Below are 21,206 nucleotides of genomic sequence, written 5' to 3'. Positions count from 1 at the left end.
GATCCTTGAGCAAACATAACATTGAAATCTTGGATCTGCTTGCTGATGCTAAACTTGACCTGTTGTTTCTTACGGAAACTTGGCTGGGAGATGACTCTGATCCGGATATCATAGAGGCACTCCCACCTGGGTATTTCATGGTTAGAATTGATAGAGCAGAAGGCAGAGGGGGTGGGATTGTGATTGTTTCTAGATCTCCCCTGGAGTGCACGATGGAGCCTATCTCTATATGTGACAGCGAGGCGGGCCTATTTACAATAAAGATTAACTCTAATTCCACAATTGCTGGGATTTTGATATACAGGCCACCCGGGTCCTCTACACGCTTCAGAACCAGTTTACTGGATAATATTGCCCATCTAGTTATAAGACAAAGCACATTCTTAGTTTTAGGGGACTTGAACCTACATTTAGAGAATCCCCTGCATAAGGAGGCAGTCGATATGCGTCAGGACCTACAGTCTCTTCAGCTGGACTTAAAATCTTGTTGTCCCACACTTCAGCTAGGGCACTTACTTGACCCGGTGTTTGCCAGTTGGGAGGAAGTGGAGGTGATTTCCCCTCTCCCTCTCCCCTGGTCCGACCACTTTCTGGTCCCGTTCTCAATCTCCCTTTCTACGCTGGTCTGCCAAGGAAGTAAGTCGAGTGGTAACCTGCGTAAAAAGTGGAAAAACTATGACCAGGATCATTTTAACAGTGAACTGGCTAGGGATGGCCCACCGGGAGGGTCCGACATTAAGATTGCTTGTGAAAATCTGGAAAGGCGCATAAATGGTGCCCTTAATAGGGTGGCACCCCTACTCCCAAATACACTCAGGGATAGAGGGCGTAAAACGGCTCACTGGTTTAATCCCGCCCTGCAGGTGGCCAAGGCGGCATGTAAACACCTCGAGAGGAGGTGGAGAAAAGGCTTCAAGTCTCAGGACAGACGGTTATATCGGCAGGAGCAAAGGAGTTATCAACACATGCCTAGACGAGCGAAAGCCACTCACTATAAGGACAGAATTGCAGTGGCCGAGAACTCTACCAAAGAACTTTTTTTAATTTTTAAAGAAATTTCTTCCCTGGCTATAGTGCCAAGTGTGGGGTCCATTGCAGGATGCAATCGGATAGCAGAGTACTTTTCGGCTAAGGTGGGGAAAATCTATTCATCTTTCTTGGGGAACACAGTTAGTGGGGTTGATTTTGAAGAACTGGTGCTGGATAAGAGTCCAGGGCTGAGATTGACTGAATTTGTAGCCCCCCCCCCCCCCCCCCCTCCCCCTGAGTCCTTAAAAAGCATCTGTCGGAGTGTAAAATCTAGCTCCCCTAGAGACCCTGCTCCGCCTAAAGTGATGAACGATAGTTTGGATGCCCTTGAACCATACATCAGGCACATGCTAGAATCTTCGTTTACACAGCATACGGTACCGGATTGCTGGAAACGTGCTATTGTCCTCCCCATTGGGAAAAAAACGAATGTCAACCTAGACATTTTGGAAAATTTGCGTCCTATCTCCCTCTTGCCCTATTTGGCTAAGGTGGCGGAGAAGGTGGTTAATGTACAACTTACGGCCCATGTGGACGCCGCCTCTCTCCTCCACCCGTCCCAATCTGGTTTCCGGGCGGGACATTCGACAGAGATGGCATTACTTCGCGCTACGGAAACCCTTAGACAAAGGGCTGATACAGGACACACCATGGCATTGATTATGCTAGACCTAAGTGCCGCTTTTGACACTGTGGCACACTACACCCTGCTACAGTGTCTAAATAAGGGCAGCGTCACAGGAGCGGCGCTGAAATGGCTTAAATCTTTTCTAATCGGTCGTAGTTTCCAGGTCAGGCAGGATGTCCATTACTCTGAGGATACCAAATTGGAACAGGGGGTTCCTCAGGGATCTGCCCTTAGCCCCTCCCTGTTCAATTTGTATATGTCTCCTCTGGCGGTGATTGTTCAGGGCTTCGGAGTAGAGGTGGTCTCGTATGCTGATGACACCCAGCTACTGATCTCCCTATCCCAGGCGCCTAGTCTTGCGGCCTCCAATTTCAGAGCTTGCATGCAGGAGCTTGCCTCCTGGATGAATACGAACTGCCTGAAATTGAATGGCAGCAAGACGGAGGTGGTGGTGGTGGGAGACAACAACTCGAGCTGGACGTCGGAGTGGTGGCCTCCGAGTCTGGGTCCGACCCCCCACCCGAGCCCTGAGGCGAAAAACCTGGGGATTTGGGTGAACCCCACCCTATCGTACAATGGCCACATTCATCGAGTTGTGGGCAAATGTTTTGGCATACTAACAAAACTACGAAAAACACTGGACCTGCTCCCACTAGAGGCTAGAAAGACGTTGATTCATGCATTAATCACGTCTCTTCTTGATTATGGGAACATGCTCTATTTGGGAGCCACTGCGAAGGGTCTTGGGAGACTACAGGTGCTACAGAATGCCGCCGCTCGGTTAGCGCTTATGCAGCCTAGGAGGGCGGCGTCAAAAAAGGCGCTTGATACATTGCATTGGCTCCCTGTTAAACAAAGAGTGCTGTTTAAAATGTGTGTCATTTACCACCGCATTGTCAATGGCAAGGGACCGGCATACCTAAGAGACCTGGTCACCAAGTATGTTCCCAGTAGATCTCTTAGATCCAGCGGGAGGGGACAGCAGGTAATCCCCAAGATAAAAAAAGCCAGAATGGGTGGCAGTTCCTCCCGGTTTCTAGCTGCTCAGAGTTGGAATAAACTGCTGCTCCAGCTGAGGATAGAATGCTCGGAAACCAAGTTCAGAAAGCTACTAAAAACCCACCTGTTCATGGTATAGTGATAGTCAGCTTGCTGGCGTTCCTGTCTTCTTCCTCTCACCTAGCGCGGGGACACGTTGAGATGGCATACCAAGCGCTTTAGAAATTTTACTATTATCATTATTATGCAGAAGGGGGAGTGTGTTGTGTCCCTAGTCCTGTTAGTGTATGCAGAAGGGGGAGTGTGTTGTGTCCCTAGTCCAGTTAGTTTATGCAGAAGGGGGAGTGTGTTGTGTCCCTAGTTCTGCCGCTGTTTTTGGTTGTGGTTTGAAATAGGTCCGTCACCCTTTAAGCAATGTGTCCTGCAATTGTACACAACGCGGTTGTTGGTGTGCAAGTGTATGCAGAAGGGGGAGTATGTAGTGTCCCTAGTCCTGCAAGCGTATGCGGTAGAGGGTTTATCCCTAGTCCTGCCGCTGACCTTGGTTGTGAGTGACATAGGTCTGTCACCCCGTAGGTAATTTCTGCCTTTATCTTTTCTGTGGTTGTTTTGAGAGTACTGTTCTCTCATTTGTTTGTGGGTTGACATAGGTTAGTCGCCCCGTAGGCAATGTGCCTTTATCTTTTCTGTGATTGTTTTGAGAGTACTGTTCTCTCATCTGGTTGTGGGTTGACATAGGTCAGTCACCCCGTAAGTAATGTTTTACTTTTGTGGTTGTATTGGGAGTATGTGTTCTCTCATTGTCGGGTGAGGATAAATCTAGTCCCTAACATTTTCTGGTTAATTGCGCCTGAAATTAAATGTGCTTTTGTTTATTTCACCCTCTGGGACTTTATGCATATGTATGTCTTTGCATATCTACTTATTGTGGATTATATTGTATGTGTGCATTATAATTCACATGTTTCTTTTGCGATTTTGATGAAAGGGGGATGTGTTATAATCTAGCAAGTGTTTATGCATCCTCCCTATGCTTGCCCCCTGCTCTATTACTTAGCCTACATGATGTCATCGGAATGTTGAGAGGGTTTGATTGTGAGTAAGAATCAGTTGGTGTGAGGGGCTGAGCAGCAATGTAGCTGCTCCTGGTGGGGTCTCTGAATATGGATATGATCTCAAGAATAAAGCTATGATCCTGAACTACACCTCTGGACTACATATCCTTCTTTAATTTTAACAGTCCGCAACCAGCTTACTCAGCCGAGTGACCGGCCGCCATCTTGCCTCTCTCAAATTCCCCTTATTACCTCTGATGATTTCTGTCATCATATGATGTTGCTATCTCATTTACTACTATTTAATTCAAATGCACCCATTCCTGCTATGTAGTGCACACCCCGCACAAAATACGACACTGCATATGTAAATGCACACCGTCCATGCACTTTCTCCATCCTTCCTGATAAACCCATTACAGTGACCACTCCCTCTCTTTGGCACAAGCAAAACTGCTTTCTTGTAAGCTTATTAAAGTAAATATTGGCTAAGGGTATATTTCTTGGCACATCAATGAGCTGTAGTAGCTCACGCTGCCCTCCAGCTTTAGCACACGCATGACTGTTTTGGGTGGCCCGAGAAGGCCGACCAAACATTCATTACACACAGGAGTGTTCTACCACTCCTCCCCTGCAGGTTTGCCCGCCCCCTCAGCTGGAAGAAAAGATAACATGACAATAACATTCTGTTATTATCCTTTTTTTTACCTTTCTTTGCTGCCCCTGGCAGTGGGGCGATGCTCCTCCACCTTAGCGGAGGAGCCACCACTGCAAGCTTTGCAACTACTTCCAGGAATAGGCGCAAGAAGAAAGAGCTACTACAATCCAGTGTAGAAGAAAAATCCTCCCTGAACCACATGTAGAGGAAAACACTGAAGAAGCATTATCCAAGGACCCCTTAATGGTGTCCATCTACTCTCAAGGTAAAGGTGGGTTCAATCAATCCTGGGCTTGTGGAATCTTGCAACAACCTTTAAGGAAAACAGGCTGCATTAAAAAAACAAATAGCTTTATTTAAAGCAGTCCCAGACATCGTGGTCTGCTTAGCCCAGCAGGCCACCATCCCTGGCAGGGTCTGTCATTCCCAAAGGGCTTGCAAATTGCGAGAGGCTTATTAATATTCATGAGCCTCGCAATTTGCAACCCCATTGGGGATCGCAAACAGTGCTAAACACACTGTTGTACATGGCAAATAGCGCCTTGCAAATGAGTCGCAATTTTGAAGGCGCTATTTTGCACGTCGTATATCTGGCCCCCTGTTCTTTCTCTTGATATTCGGGGGTCTTCACAAAGGTAAATTAAACTTTTGAGTAACTTACATGTGTAATTTACTCCTACATTTTAAGCTACTTTAATACTTTTGGATAGTCACAAAATCCGAGTGTAAAGTTACTCAAAATGTCAGGCTTAAATGTCCCCACTCCCAGAAAAAGGGTATGTAGCCAAATGTACAAGAGTACATTTCTTCTGCAAAAACAGTGGTAAGTTCACCACCACATATGATCAACCACTGGTACTGAATCACCCTCCCATAGAAAATAATGGAGACTGAGACTTAAATTTATATAACAGGAAATGATGTTAAGATAAATTGCAATATTTAAAATTGTTGAAAATATAAATAATTATAGTTTGATATTTAAAAAATAAGTAAAAATAGTACATACTCATTATTTATTAATTAAATATTTTAATAATGTTTTTTGAATGTAGAAATGAATGCAACAGTATGTTTTATTAAAATATAATTACATTACTTTACATTATTTCTACATGTCACTTTTAATAATTATTAATGCATACTGATTTTCTTTAATTTAAACTTAAGAAAAATAAATGTAATTCAATATATTTACATTAATTAAAGATTTAATTCAAAATTAAGCTATCAGTGCCATAGCGCTTTTTTCTTCAGTTCTACATTTAACATAAATATGTCAAACTTAATTTACATTAATATTTAAAATGAAAAAATCCAACTTTTTCAAGTTTAATAAACGTTTTAAAATTTGCCAATACTTTCTAATAAGGAGGTCTCCACCCCGACTGCAGAGCCTCCCCAGATTAGGATATAGGGAAATTAAAAACATTTATTTTTCTTCTTGTAGGCAATTTAGCCACATGTGGGTCACTTTCCAGTTGTCCGTTCATCGCCCTATTCTAGTGGATCAAAGACACATTATTTGTCTAGTTTTTATTCTTCCCCTGAAAGAGCATACAGTCCAGAGAAACCTTCTTTCACACTCTGCAGAATTCTCTCCGCATCGCAAAGTAGAATTCCAAAAGGTCAGTCACAGAGTTCCATCACTCAAGCCCATCACACTGCTAGCATCAGTCTAAGGGGTATATTCACAAGAACGTGTGCTAAACCTCACCAAAAAATGCTAACGCAACTTCACACATTGCAGCCTATTGTGGAAAAATAACCCAGTGTCAACGTGGAATTCACAACAAGACCGTACCATACGATAGTCTGACGAAACCGCTGCCAATGTCCGCGATACAACCACCTCGACAGAGATAAAAACACAAACCTCAACGTGAAAAAACATGAGATGGGCCAAAGCGGGATGAGGAAATCAGCGATAAGCAGCGAGAGGCCAGCAATACCCACGCGTAATGCGGGAGAAAGCACAAGAACAGCATACAGAAAATGCCACTAAAAAACGACATCAACTGCAGAGTACCACGGATGCACCCTGACCGACTGCAGAGGACAACATGAACCCCACAATCCCCACGGAGGAACACCCCGGAATACAGGGCCCATGGAAGGCCAATGAGAAGAGAAAGAGGAAGATGGGGTACAGCCGCCAGGAAAACCCGATGAGCACCACGGATGAGCCAGAACACCACCACCAACTGTACATCACCTCCAACGTGTGAATGCCGTTGCATGGCAGAGGAGGACAATGGAAGAGCCCTGACGTCAACGACATATCAATGGACAAACCATGCCCAAGAGTTACAACTCGACACAGAGCACAAGTTATCCAAGTCTGCAACATCTCAGCACCATGGAAGCACAGAACTGACAGGCACACCACATGAAAGGGACCAGTGGCAGACAAATCAGATTCGCAGGAGCGAATCAACCACCGTGCAGAATACGCACATAAGTATAAGTGCACCTCAACATTGGCAACATCCCGGTACAAACAGCAACACCTCCACAACAGAACACAGGACACAACTGGTGCCGCAAATGTGCTCAACATAGCAAATCCCATCTGGCACAGCTGGAAACTGTGACATGACAATTTACAAGTACAACCTGCAACCTCCAAATATGTTTAATTTACACATGCTGTACTTTTAGACATTTTGTATTGTCCCATGATTGCCATGGATGGCCACAATGTCACGTGCTCATGAGAAGTATTTGTCAATGATGGTGTTCCTAAGGGCCGTTCCTACTGCAGCTCCAGTGGGATGTGGGCCACATGCCCCATCATCCCCATCATCGTTCGGTACTTCTGGAACTGGGATCCATGGGGCATTGGTGTGTACACAGATGTTGTACAACACACAACATGCAACGATCATCTTGCACTCGATGTCCGGGCTGTACAGGAGCTTTCCACCTGTGCCGTCCAGGCACCTGAAACGTGATTTCAACATGCCAAATGTGCATTCGACAATGCCCCTGGTGCGTATGCGGCTGAATTGTACTGCCTCTGGGCGGGTGTGTTCGGGTCTCGGAGGGGTGTTATCATCCAAGGGCAGAGTGCATATCCTTGATCACCTGTGACAATGCAGGGAGAAAAGAGTCAATACTTGGTTCGGCAGGACGTGATGGCAGGCCCACTAATCCAGTGACGCCTGTGCTGGCTGTGTGTGGGGTGAGTGTAAGCCAGCCCTCCGGGAGTAGCTGGTGCTGGCAACAACTCCAAAAGTCATCAGGCACTCAGAAAAGCAATGTCAGAACAACAAGGTGGGATGACTTGAATCGAACAGGGTTAGTGGCGCCGGATGCATAGCGGCCGACAGGGGCCAACCGTCACGAAACGCTGGCCTGCGGGAGACTGGGGTAGGGTCATGAGGGCACAGCAGGGTCCCGTATGTGTCATAGGTACCTTCCGTGGAGTGTTTCGGGGGAGAATGGGAGGTCTACTCCCAGGGCATGATGCAGAGGGCACATGCCAGCTGTGTCCAGCAACATGGCTGATATGAATGCCACAGACTCATGCCAGACACCAAGTCTGTACCTGCCCGTTGCTGATGACAACCCCCAGGCCACAAGCTGTGACACCAACGATGTTCTGCTGGAGGCTGACGGTCACTCACAGCGCACAGGGTTAGTGGCACCACGTGTCACCGGCTTGCGTTGAATAGGGTTAGTGGCACCACATGTCGCCGGCTTGCGTTGAACAGGGTTAGTGGCACCATGTGTCGCAGTCCTGCCACATGGAATTATGCCTCACTGATCGAAGGGAGTCTGGTGATGTGGCTGCTGCCACAGACTTGGGTTCACTGCCATTCAGGACTCAAGACACAGTTCCACATGTGGGACCCACTGAGATGAAGAGTTTGCCGGTGGAGTATGTCAATGAGTAAGGGGTAATGTGGGCCAGCGTCGTGGGGGCCGCTGATGGTCTGCAGAGGCTGCAGAGGTCGCTGGACTGGGGCTTGGAGCTTGCACCGGCATGTGGTGGGCCCTCTTTGACACAGGACGGTGTCGGCAGGTGAGCAGACCTGGTCTGGGTATCAGCGTCCTGGGGTGCAGCAGGCTCACAGGGTCGCAGGCCCCGCTGCTCATGGCGTCGGCCTCGTGGCGGACTGCAAGGTGCCGCCCAGTCAGTGACGTTTAGAGAAGTGAACCACGCTCTGTGTCACAGGGTTTTTGTCCACACCCCTTCGCAGCCCTGGCGTACTCCGGGCCAACCCACTATGCTCAAGCACACAGGGGGGGATTCAGCAAGCGACATTTCCGCTATCTGAGCCACGGTCTGGGGCGACATGGTTGCATCCACTGTTCACTACTCTCCAGTCACTAGCAGTTGTGGTCTGCATGGACATATCTGTGGTTTGCATACCCATGTCTGTCCTGCACATCCACGCCTCACATGTTGTGTACATTCCCATTCACAGGTCACTTGAATCCTTCGCACATAGCTGCATTCTGCATCTACCCACGTTCAGCTGTTGTGTGGATGTGGTGCCATGAAATCGCTGTATTGTGTGCAGGGGTATCCCAGGATCACCTTGGAGTAGTGTTGTTGTGTCTGGTAGGTGGGCATGTTGATTGACATGTTGTAAGTGGTTTGGTCACGTGTGCATTCCCACAGTTGTGCATTGTCTGATGGTGGCTTTGAGGTGTGTGGTGTGTTGATTTGGCACTTACCAACGAGCAGTCCATTTCGATACGTGTCATCCTGGAAGCGCTGGTTGATGATGGACTGTCGGAAGATGCACACTGTCGGGGTAGTTTGTGACGACATTGGTGAACATTCCCTGATGGTCCACTATTGCCTGAACGTTGATGGAATGCGTGTGCTGTCTGTTGAGGTAGTGGTGTGCAGTATCCGCAGGGGCCACACGTGGGACATGTGTGCAGTCTATTGCCCCCAACACAGCCGGGAATCCAGCTATGGCGTAAAAGCCTTGCTTAGTCTCCTGCTGTTCCTGCGCAGTGCGAGGGAAGTTAAGGTTAAGGTACAGGGGTATGAAGCTGAGGATGGCGTCCAGGACAGGTGTTAGGAACTTTGATAGGGCTGGCTGTGTGACCCCACCGACTCTGGCAGTGTTGGTTGGAAGGTACCAGAGGCCGACAGGTGCAGCACAGCCAGCAGCTTTGTCTGTGGAGGTATGTTGGTTCTCCGCTGTGTTGGGACCGTCAACCTGTGGGCGATGTGGGTCATGATGCGGATGATGGTTGTCCTTTTGAGACTGTAGTTTGCAATGACTTCCTCGGGCGTTAGGTCTGTGAGACTGGTGCATTTTTAGTAAGTCCGCTGTCTTACTCTGCGCTGCCTCTCTGGTGGTCCGGGGGGGGCGGGCGGGTCCAGGTCCTGGGGGTGGTGGCGGTGGGTGTTGTGGCCCTGTTGGGGCTCCGAGCTGCATGATGAGTAGCTCCATGGCGTTGTTTGTTCTTTGGATGTGGCTGTGTGGGGGGCTCCGTTACCTACTGCAGGTAGTCGTCTGGCTTTACACCTGCAGGAGGCAGGTGTTAAACACCTGCTGCTACTGCGGCTTATCGCGTGGTTTTGACTTGCATCGTAGATCTAGCTGTTCGTTGTGAAAGTGGTGTGGTTTTTTCGTGTGTTTTTGCATGGGAAGGCCTACTCTGCATCTCATTAGGGTTAGTTGGTGGTGTCCATTGTGGAGATACATTTTGGGGTAGTTATCGCAGGAATACTGGCATTGTCTGCAGTTTGCACCAGCTTGTGAATGGGGTGTTAAATTTATCTCCACATTTGATGGGTTAAGGTGGAGATAAATCGGACATAAGTCCTTGTGAATATCCCATAAAACAAGTTCTTGTTCATTTCGAAGTTTGCACCATGCCCTCCTGGAACTAAACATGGCACCCAGAACTAGGGCGTCAAACATTAAAATGGAGTAAACAGAACTCAAATTAAATGATTTATGATTTGAATTTCATAATTGATCATTTCTACTGAGGGGCAAAGAATGGTACGGCTGGAGCCACCGATGTCATTTTTCTCCTGTCATGTGGCGCACTCTATACCAACCGGACAGTCGTGAAATCTCTAGCCGTCTCTTCTGATTTGTCCTTCTGCAAGAAAAGGCTAGTCTATCCCAATTTATGGAAAGGTATGTTAATCTGTTACCCGTCCTCTTTCCACCCACACAACTCCCCCAACCAAACCCCCCCCCCCCCCCCCCCTGGAATTTGTGAACCGTTTTCATTTCTTTTAGACCCCCCTTCCCAAATGAACTGATGAACAGAGCCCGAGCTTTAGTTAGAACATTGGAGAAATGGGAAATCAGAAACTACATATTCCTATTTAAGCTGAGCCTTTGAAGCGCTAATGTCGGCAGAGTTCCCGAAGCCATTGCCTCCACATTAAGGGGCAGAGGATGATAGATTTTGGTTTTTGCAGCCCTCGTGTATGAACAGCTTGTGGTTCAGGGCAGGCTGTTGTTAGTGCCATTGCAGTCTCTTCCCCTGGGCACATCTTAATCTGTTTGACTCTTTGCTTTAATTCATCTTGCTTTGCTGACTAGTTAACAGATTGCGGTACAAAAGGGGGTGGTGATGGACGGAGCATCTGAATCAATCAAACCCTCACACCCAGTCAAAAGATCTGGGTTTAATCCATCACCATTCTTTAGCCCACTCTGCCACCCCAGTTCAGACATGGCTATATGCAAATCAGTCTGACCCTGTGCCTCATGGGAACAGTCCAGCCCGAACTGCCAAGCCATGTCTTCCCTGGACCGGAAACAAGCTTCCGAGGACCGGTTTCTGGCAATCCAGCAGTCTTCAGCCCGGCTTGCTTGAATCCAGTGGCAAAGTGAGCAAGGGACTCACGTCTGAGCATACCCTGCCACACTTGTGGCGGCCAAAAGCGGTACAAAAGGGGGTGGTGATGGGCGGAGCATCTGAATCAATCAAACCCTCACACCCAGTCAAAAGATCTGGGTTTAATCCATCACCGTTCTTTAGCCCACTCTGCCACCCCAGTTCAGACATGGCTATATGCAAATCAGTCTGACCGTGTGCCTCATGGGAACAGTCCAGCCCGAACTGCCAAGCCATGTCTTCCCTGGACCGGAAACAAGCTTCCGAGGACCGTTTTCTGGCATTCCAGCCGTCTTCAGCCCGGCTTGCTTGAATCCAGTGGCAAAGTGAGCAAGGGACTCACGTCTGAGCATACCCTGCCACACTTGTGGCGGCCAAAAGCGGTCCAAAAGGGGGTGGTGACGGACGGAGCATCTGAATCAATCAAACCCTCACACCCAGTCAAAAGATCTGGGTTTAATCCATCACCGTTCTTTAGCCCACTCTGCCACCCCAGTTCAGACATGGCTATATGCAAATCAGTCTGACCCTGTGCCTCATGGGAACAGTCCAGCCCAAACTGCCAAGCCATGTCTTCCCTGGACCGGAAACAAGCTTCCAAGGACCGGTTTCTGGCATTCCAGCCGTCTTCAGCCCGGCTTGCTTGAATCCAGTGGCAAAGTGAGCAAGGGACTCACGTCTGAGCATACCCTGCCACACTTGTGGCGGCCAAAAGCGGTACAAAAGGGGGTGGTGATGGACGGAGCATCTGAATCAATCAAACCCTCACACCCAGTCAAAAGATCTGGGTTTAATCCATCACCGTTCTTTAGCCCACTCTGCCACCCCAGTTCAGACATGGCTATATGCAAATCAGTCTGACCCTGTGCCTCATGGGAACAGTCCAGCCCGAACTGCCAAGCCCTGTCTTCCCTGTACCGGAAACAAGCTTCCGAGGACCGGTTTCTGTCATTCCAGCCGTCTTCAGCCCGGCTTGCTTGAATCCAGTGGCAAAGTGAGCAAGGGACTCACGTCTGAGCATACCCTGCCACACTTGTGGCGGCCAAAAGCGGTCCAAAAGGGGGTGGTGATGGACGGAGCATCTGAATCAATCAAACCCTCACACCCAGTCAAAAGATCTGGGTTTAATCCATCACCATTGTTTAGCCCACTCTGCCACCCCAGTTCAGACATGGCTATATGCAAATCAGTCTGACCCTGTGCCTCATGGGAACAGTCCAGCCCGAACTGCCAAGCCATGTCTTCCCTGGACCGGAAACAAGCTTCTGAGGACCGTTTTCTGGCATTCCAGCCATCTTCAGCCCGGCTTTCTTGAATCCAGTGGCAAAGTGAGCAAGGGACTCACGTCTGAGCATACCCTGCCACACTTGTGGCGGCCAAAAGCTGTCCAAAAGGGGGTGGTGATGGACGGAGCATCTGAATCAATCAAACCCTCACACCCAGTCAAAAGATCTGGGTTTAATCCATCACCGTTCTTTAGCCCACTCTGCCACCCCAGTTCAGACATGGCTATATGCAAATCAGTCTGACCCTGTGCCTCATGGGAACAGTCCAGCCCGAACTGCCAAGCCATGTCTTCCCTGGACCGGAAACAAGCTTCCGAGGACCGGTTTCTGGCATTCCAGCCGTCTTCAGCCCGGCTTGCTTGAATCCAGTGGCAAAGTGAGCAAGGGACTCACGTCTGAGCATACCCTGCCACACTTATGGCGGCCAAAAGCGGTACAAAAGGGGGTGGTGATGGACGGAGCATCTGAATCAATCAAACCCTCACACCCAGTCAACTGATCTGGGTTTAATCCATCACCGTTCTTTAGCCCACTCTGCCACCCCAGTTCAGACATGGCTATATGCAAATCAGTCTGACCCTGTGCCTCATGGGAACAGTCGGCTGGATTAACACCTGCAGGAGGCAGGTGTTAAACACCTGCTGCTACTGCGGCTTATCGCATGGTTTTGACTCGCATCGTAGATCTGGCTGTTCGTTGGGAAAGTGGTGTGGTTTTTTGTGTGTGTTTTTGCATGGGAAGGCCTACTCTGCATCTCATTAGGGTTAGTTGGTGGTGTCCATTGTGGAGATGAATTTTGGGGTAGTTATCGCAGGAATACTGGCATTGTCTGCAGTTTGCACCAGCTTGTGAATGGGGTGTTAAATGTATCTCCACATTTGATGGCTTAAGGTGGAGATAAATCGGACATAAGTCCTTGTGAATATCCCATAAAACAAGTTCTTGTTCATTTCGAAGTTTGCATCATGCCCTCCTGGAACTAAACATGGCACCCAGAACAAGGGCGTCAAACATTAAAATGGAATAAACAGAACTCAAATTAAATGATTTATGATTTGAATTTTATAATTGATCATTCCTACTGAGGGGCAAAGAATGGTACGGCTGGAGCCACCTCCTGTCATGTGGCCCACTCTATACCAACCGGCCAGTCGTGAAATCTCTAGCCGTCTCTTCTGATTTGTCCTTCTGCAAGAAAAGGCTAGTCTATCCCATTTTATGGAAAGGTATGTTAATCTGTTACCCGTCCTCTTTCCACCCACACAACGCCCCCCAACCAACCCCCCCGAACCGTTTTCATTTATTTCAGACCCCCCTTCCCAAATGAACTGCTGAACAGAGCCCCGAGCTTTAGTTAGAACATTCGAGAAATGGGAAATCAGAAACAACATATTCCATTTTAAGCTGAGCCTTTGAAGCGCTAATGTCGGCAGAGTTCCCCGAAGCCATTGCCTCCACATTAAGGGGCAGGGGATGATAGATTTTGTTTTTTGCAGCCCTCGTGTATAACGGCTTGTGGTTCAGGGCAGGCTGTTGTTAGTGCCATTGCAGTCTCTTCCCCTGGGCACATCTTAATCTGTTTGACTCTTTGCTTTCATTCATCTTGCTTTGCTGACTAGTTAACAGATTGGTCCGAGATTTTGGTAATTACTACACCACTGTTAATCAAATGTGATATTTTGTATTAATTAACACAGCTGCAGGTCGTGTTTTCACAAAGTGATATAAACTAGAGAAGCCACGCATGTTGTGGACTCATAAATATCAGTCTTGCGGATTTAGCAGCTCGCTCAATGTTTAACATTTGTCATCCATTTGAGGTCTGGCTCAGTTTAATCATCATTTAAAATGTCAACCTTTTTTTTTAAGTAAACAGTAAGTTGTTTACTACACAGTCACACCCGTTTACATTCTACCGCAAGTCTACATAGTCATCATATTATATTTAACTATATATAAAATGTAAGGTTTTCAATAAATTCAATACATTTCTGTTACTGAAAATTTTAAATATGATTTTACCTATATGTAAGATATAACATTTTCAATAAATTTCTGTTAAATGAAAATATAAATAAGGTCAGTACTTAATTTGTAAAATAAAAATAAAAAAATTGTGGGGGCCATCATCAAGAGGTCACAGCAGCTTGGACTATCCATTGCACCTGCCAGGCCTGCCAATGACAGTACTGACACACCTACTCCCATCACACACTTGCAAGTGTGACAACTGGGACTATTTCGGGCCCCCAGAGCTATGCAAATGGCTTGGGCGGCAGGTATCAGTCATTTTAATGCATATTGAATTAATAAACAACTGGTGTTGTGCTAATCTAATAAATTAGAATAACTGCGCTTCCATGCGTCAGACTGCCATTAGTGCCGGTGTTGACAATTAATTGTCAGTGCCGAGTACCGTAAACCACCAGCTCAAATTAGACACTGAATAAGGTGCATAAACGTCAAATGATCTAGAAATTCAACAAGCGTGCACTTGCAGGAAAGATCCAAGCCTTTAATGATGAGCTCAATGTGCAGGTGTATAGAAGCTGATTTACAAAGCATTTTACAGGCGTGATGTACACCTATGAACAGAAGACCTCATTTTGTAAACGTGCGTAAATTTCCCTGAGTAGCAAAATTGACTAGATGTGTAAAGCATGCTTATATTTCAGTTGGTCTTTGGAAAGTGTTTGTACCAAGAGGATTCCAGAATTTTAGGATGTTTGTAAGAAGGAATGAAATATATGTTTTTAAAAAAAAGGTTTTATTAAGGCAATATAGGCTAGGAATCTAAGTATTATTTTCCTATCAACGTACTTGACGCATATTTATTGCTGACATTATTTACATACAGAGTTAGGCAAATATGCATGAGTCAACATGGCCATCAATACCATATATGGGCTTGTGTATATTAAGATAGGAGTGCATTTCACATGAGTTGAAATATGGAATTTATGCTGAGCTATGTAACTATCACCCTTCTCATAAAATGTCATGTTGTCATTTATAAAACCAAGTACCGCACTCCAATTCCCACAGGAAAAGGACATTCGGTTTGTGCCAGGAAGTACTGACTGATGACATGGTACTCTGCCAACTGTGTGCCCAATAGCCACCCCTTTGTATGTCCTAAACAAGACATTTAAGCACTCCCAGTGGAAAACGATGATAGAATGTGGCACTCAGACATGCACTGAGAGCATTCCCTTGCACCCTGTATTCTTGCTTATCAATAATTCACACTGGTATATGATGGAAAACTCCAACTTTTGGCAATCCCTACCACTTTTACCCTCGATCAATGTGCTTTCAACTTAATATAATCAGAATTAAGTGAACATAGGTTGTTTTCTGGATGTTTTGTGTTAATTCATCATGGCGGCCAACGTTGTAAGCAGTTAAAAATAACTTTTCCGGGCTGCATGCAATACCACCATGTACAAATGGCAACTTTTACAAGAGACATTGCATATCCATGTTTCCTGTATACTGGTACCAGTGGAAAGGCTTGAGAAATGGGTAGGGTGTAGAGTCGAGCTGCAGTAATGTCATTTGCCCATAAATTTGCTAAGGCCAAAAATATGTGCATATTGCCTCTATGCCTCTCTAACTTCCCACAGGATGATGTCAGCAGACTTCATGCAAGTCCATGATCATGCAACCAGGGGTTTAACACAGGCCCTTGCAGCCGCTGTGGTGCAGATGGTCCCCTGCCCCTCTCCAGGCTAAAGCTATGAATGCTCGTAAGATATGGGAGTCTCAAAGGCCAGTCAGCGAATGTTGCAGGGACCCCCTTCATTTTGCGTTACCCCTCTGCATGCAACGTGCAACCTCACACATTGGCAGGTGGATCAAAATGTTTAACTCGACATGGGGAGCTAAAAAGTAGAAATTCAAGTTTCTCAAACCACCTTAACAAATTTATTATTTATTTATTGAAAAGTTTTATATAGCGCGAACAAGACCCGTGGGTATCAGAGCGCTTTACATAGAGGTAAGATACGCAAATGAATCAAATGTAGTCCATTAAACAGCATATAAGGTATGCGGTAGATAATAATAAGGCTTTAGTGAATGCATAAATAACTACCTTCCATTCGAGAGGTTATCTATTACATTATATCGTACTATAAAGCATGAGATATTAACATAGTCATTTTCGTCGTACATAAGAGGTAGTAGGTTATATGGTTTCAGGAAGAGATAATGGTATAAGTTCACTTTAACATGAGGTAGCAGTAGGTGTTCAGATTAATCACAAGAGGTGTCATCAGTTTTGACTCATTGTTTCTCTTTCATCTAATTCACGTCGAACATTCTCTCTCGAGGACGTAAGTGTTTAGTTTGAGTATGTATTTCCCTTGGCCAATCTGCTTAAAAATTTAAAGGATGATGGAAAAGTGATTTTTTTTTTACATTTTGGTGCACTTTTGAAAATTACAAGTAAAGTTATTACATCACAAAATGGGCTTTTCCTATGTAGAATCTGTAAATATACAGGTACTATCACAGCTTCAATAATGTATATCTTCTAGCCAATTTACAAACAAACCTAACAAAGGAGATGCTACCCATCTTTATCCTTCTAACATGACTTTATTATTCACAATTTTCTCATAGGATTCTATCCAGAACGTAGTTATAATTCCTCTTATAGAGTATTTCCAAGCTGTAACTTTATATGTAGGTTTTACCAAGTACTTGCACTTTGACATAATGTTCTTTCTTTATCTAGCTACAGTCATTCTTCATGACGTGTTCCACTCAATGGAAGATCAGCAGCTGCTCATTTTCTGACTGCCCAATTTGAGCATGTCTTGCTATTGGGTGATTATAAAAAAAAATTTTGTTATTGCATTACCATGCTCCATAATCACGGGGTACTACTAATGTAGTCCCTTTTGCACGGATATTCAAGGACCTATATTATTGGTGCTACTCGTGGTTTTATTATCAACCTTTCTTGTACCAGATTTCAAATAAGATTTTTAGGTAATTTTTTGGGGGTTGGCGGTGGTTTTATTATCAACTTTTTTTGTACCAGATTTCAAATAAGATTTTTAGGTAAATTTTTAGGGGTTGGCGGTGGTTTTATTATCAACCTTTTTTGTACCAGATTTCAAATAAGATTTTTAGGTAATTTTTTAGGGGTTGGCAATGATTCCACTCCATTGGCAAAGTTTGCGGAGTTCTGCCCACTCCCGAGAGAGCGCAGACTACAGAGCTCTGAAAAACTGAGCGAGGAGGCATGGAGCTGAGTTTTTCCACTCGCGCAGATCATCGACGTTAAGTTGGAAAGCATGAGCATGGAAAATCATATGCTAGACTCCCTCCCTGTGAGATTTCTCAGTGCAGGCGGACGCGGCAGGTCGCTGCTGCTTGCGTTGAGAAACCTGCCACTCACATTGAGGAAGCTGCAGCTCAAATAGAACATCCACTCAAGTGGCAGAAAAAGCTGCATCCTCCTGTGCTGTGTGTGGTGCTTTTCACGCTGACTTTACAGTGACGGCCAAACTCCCAATGCTAAAAATCAGCATAAGCAGCGCAAGTTACCGCAGTCTGCTGCTTGCAGAACTCCTTGGAGCGTGGCAGAGTTTTTTCGGCACTTCGCAGAGTTCCGCGTAGCAGACCTCCGCCCAGGCGTATCAATTTTCTGTCATTGTTGCAAGCCTTGTAATTGTTCCATGTCCATAAACTATTTTGTGGTGTTCCTACCCTTCTGGCCTTTCCCCGTCTTTAGTCACTGTGTGGTTGTTCACAACATCATGCTTTAGTGATTTTGATTTTCTATACATCATCATTGGTGTTATTCGACATGCTATCAGGATCAGTTCAAATGATATTTCAATGTACCTATTTTCATAGATATCTGATTCGATTATTTGTTGTTAGTCATAATATATCTGTTTGGTTCTGTGGTCTTACTTATTTCCAAAGGTTGTGCAAAGCTTATTCGATAGGTAAGGCCATGCCATATGCCCAGACTGCAGTGACACAGCTAAAAGCCCGAGACTGTGCACAGTGGGTCTCATGGACATGGGGCTTGGTGGAGGGTCATTAATAAAGCCAAGGCCAGCACCCAGAACCTCTTTCACATCATCTTAGGCTATGACAATAGGACTCTAGGAAGGGCAAAAGGCCTTAGCCCTGTTTCAGCCATCATTGTGCACAGCCATACATTTTGGAGTGAAGTGCATGCATTCAGGGATTTACACCATGAGCCTGCTATGCACAATTGAAGGCATCATGTGTGAGGGGTTTGGGTACATGGCATCACCAAAGCCATAACCCGGTGCTAAGCATGAGCGAATTTTGCGGATCTCGCGTTCGCGAATTTTGCGGATTTGCGGATTCGCAATCCGCAAAATCCGCGAATTCCCGCGAATTTGCGGATTTTTTTTTTTTGTGTTCGCCCGTGTTTCTGCCAGTTCGCGAGGGTTTTGTACACTTTCGCAAATTGCGAACTTACCTGTCGGGTCGCAAGTTTCGCGAACTTGTTGTTTCTACGTGTCCAGCCTGTTTGGGACACTCTTCTTCATCACTGCCACTCTCTGTCACCACTGCCACTCTCTGACTACTCATGCCACCCTCTGGCCCACCCATGCCACCCTCTGTTTCATCACCACACCCTCTGGTTGTCCAGTGTACATTATTTTCGGCAAAGCAAAGCACACCTTCCCTGCCTCAAGTGACCTGAATTAATTTGGGGCTGATTAATGTGTCACAGAATATTTTTTTAGCTGGCACCTGCTTCCTTAGTGCGCCCTGATTAGTGATCTTTTGCACTTGCTAAGTGCTTTCATTGTTGCAAAATTAGTTACAACACCTGCCCTGCCCCAACTGACAATAATGAATTAGGGGCTGATTAATGGATTTTAACTTCCAGCCTGGCTCCTGCTTGTCTCCCTTAGCTGTAATTCAGGACCTTTGTGGCATATGTGTAACTATTCTGAGGTTCAGAGCAGGGTCACATAATAGTTTCAACTGGCAACTGAACTCTGGAGGGGCCCCTCAGGAAGCACTACAGGAAATGGCTACTAATGATGAGCCTGAACTTTTGAACCTGGTAAGTAGTTACTTTCAGTTTTGCTAAGATCGTATTTCTGCAATTTTGCACTTATTCGCGGGGCGCGAACTCACGCGAACAGTGCGAGCAGTGCGAGCAAAATCCGCTGCTCGCGGATTTGCGGATTTTGCGGGAAATTCGCAAAGCTCGCGGATTGCGGATTTCCCGAAAATCCGCAAAATCCGCGAGCGGAACGGATTTTCCGCCCATGCCTACCCGGTGCACACTGCTTGCTTTTCCTGACCTAATTCACAGTATTGCATTGTTTTGGGAAGGGCCTGATGAACATGATTATAAAACCAAAAACATTCTTTACAAAACGTTGTTGAGGGAAAGTTATGTCTACAGCCAGGCCCTGCTCTCAATGCAGCAACACATATATGATTTGGCGGGTACTCTGGAATGTTCTGTGACTATGCTTTAATCGCGAGTACCCAACACTCCTATGGGAGAAGTCTTGTTGTGTTTGGCTATACCACTCAGCTCTCATAGTTGAGATTATAAGCAGTTCATTATACCCAAAAATCTGATAATACTTTTTTAAAAAACACTGAAATTAAACATCTGTGGTGCTCAAGGGAACTATAATTCCATACACAATAACCTGCTTACAAATTATATCACTTACGAATACCAAAAATCACATCATATCACCAAATAAACCATTGATGAAATCGATGAAGGAATTCAAGGAAATTGCAACCCAGTGTTGACAGTGATGCATACATTGGTTTACTCCCTTATACTGCTTTTTAGGCCGCCCAGGCTCCTACCTGCGGAGTCGCGGGGCGGCAAATGCAGAAAGCACCCCCACCCCACCCACTGCTGCCTGCTCCCGCCACGGGCGGCAAATGGTCTAGCTACGCCACTGGACAGCAGCACCTTCAGGGTTTCTACTGGTGTGACACTTGCACTTTGTATCGTCTTTAGAAGTGTGTTTTCAAATATCACTGCTAATTCTGATCCAGTACCCTAATAGTGACTGATCAGTAAAATTGCATGTATCTATCTTGGTTTTCAGCTGTTTCTCACCCTCTTACAGCTTGAAATAAAAAATCTAAATAAATAGGGCATCATGGAGCAGGATGGGCAATTTGGGCTTTGTTATCCAAGTGTGTCACACAAAACTGCTGCTCCTCTGCGTCTGCTAAGAGAAGTGAAGTTGGTGGAGTGTCTTTTCCCTTCCCCTCAGCTCCAAGAAACTCAATTTCTGATCTAAGAAAATTCTCCAAACGTTTACCTACACAGAAGTACAGGAAAAAGAGATCTTCACATTTTAAAAGAGTGATGAACAACAACTACACTTCTTATTTTTTCACATACCACAGATTTAATGTTTTTTTTAAATGTCTGTATGTGTTCCCTTTCATATTTTGTTGTTTTCAAATATTGTATTGCTGTTTATGGGGTTTTATTGACTTGAAATCACATTCACGAATCGCAGCATTGAAGTTTTCATGTGCACAGGCATTCAAGAACTTCTGGGATTCAATTTTATTCCAGTTGAAGCTCACAACGTTCCTTTTGGCCAGTGATCTCCAGATTTTGAAACAAATGTCCATCTGTTTCAGTCTGATGTAGCTAAATGTGAAAGTGGTTCCACAGAACCTCCCCACTTCACCTCCTCCTGCTCTGCTTGGTTGTAGCT

This window comes from Lissotriton vulgaris, chromosome 7 (assembly GCF_964263255.1).
Source record: "Lissotriton vulgaris chromosome 7, aLisVul1.2, whole genome shotgun sequence".
Taxonomy (NCBI): Eukaryota; Metazoa; Chordata; class Amphibia; order Caudata; family Salamandridae; genus Lissotriton; species Lissotriton vulgaris.
Note: the sequence above shows the minus strand (reverse complement) of the source record.